Source organism: Galeopterus variegatus, unplaced genomic scaffold (assembly GCF_000696425.1).
Source record: "Galeopterus variegatus unplaced genomic scaffold, G_variegatus-3.0.2 Scaffold6165, whole genome shotgun sequence".
NCBI classification, from domain to species: Eukaryota; Metazoa; Chordata; class Mammalia; order Dermoptera; family Cynocephalidae; genus Galeopterus; species Galeopterus variegatus.
The window spans coordinates 14,085-15,494 of NW_007732276.1; positions in this window are offsets into that span (position 1 = coordinate 14,085).

Here is a 1,410-nt window from a genome sequence, read left to right on the forward strand (position 1 = left end):
TTTGCCATCTGTTGCTTGTACTACTTAGATGGATTTTAAACAGGATTTAAGTGTGAGGATAAAGTTAAATGCTGTATGTAAAGTCCCATTCAATATCTGACACATATTACGTGCTCATAAATGTCAATTTTGTTCTCGTTAAGTTAAACTTCAGTTATTTTTGTTTCTAGCAAGGAAAACTAGCAATTGTATTAATAATGCCCAATGTGTTAGAATACCATTTGAGTACAACTCATAAAATAATGTTTACTAAGCTTACTTGCATTTCTTTATCCACCCCTGAGTCCACCCACATCCTATGGAGACCAGGCTAAGTTTATGGAAGCAAAAGCTGTTTATAATTTTCTTATTCCTACCCACTGAATTACAACTAATGGATATAAACCACATTGTTTTAGATTAAGTCCAATTCTGTCCAATTGGACAAAACGTAAACTGTCTACTGCAGGATTATTGGTACTAAATTTTAACTGAAATAGCTAAAAGTCTTTCCAGTTATTGCTGAAACCATCACTTCTTAAAACCAACAGAAAATTTACCATCCTCCTGTTAAAACTCCCTTTAATTTCTGGAAGCCATAAAATTTGTCAGAGACAAAGGAAGTCTCTTGTGCAGGGTGCGAGACTCTTGTAACTTGTTCTGAGAGAAGGAAAAAACATAGCGAAGCTCAAATAACAAACTTATAATACTCAATTGGTCCCTAGGACAACATTGACAATAGGCTCTCTTTCCATGCAGTAAATATGCTTTCCTTCTATATATGTGGTATACGTGGGCTATCTGCACTGTAAGGGAATAAATAAAATTTTATTTATCTTAATACCCAGCATGCCTTTTTGATTTGTTCTGCAAAATAGTTGATTGTATTTCCACAGGTATGAATTTACAAATTCTATTATTTTCCTTTTTCATTAGTTTTGTTGATGTTAGAATGAAAGAAACTGCAATTGACTTTTCATCTGTCTCCAACATTGCAAGTTTCAATCAATAGATTCACCCAAGTATGAACAGTCATTTGGATTTTAATTTAATATATGGAATGGTTAAAATAAATTCTCCATTGTACAGGTACACATAGGCATGTAAGGATCACTTAATTTAAATAACTATAAATTTCTTTAACCTACTGCAATTATTAAGCATTTGTATTTGTAAGTATAAATAAATTTTAGTTAAAATAAATAATAAAAATAAACTCCTTAAGAGCATATACCTTTTCTCCCTGACAAATATTACACCTTACTATTATAAAAATATATTTTATTACTGAAAATTTTGAATTTAGAAATAGAAGAGTAGACAGTGACCTATAATATGACTCAATGATTTGCCTATATTATATTGTATAATTTTATGTCTTCAAATATGATTGTTTTCCTCTCCTCTTCCTTTGTCTCTCCTTTTTTTTCC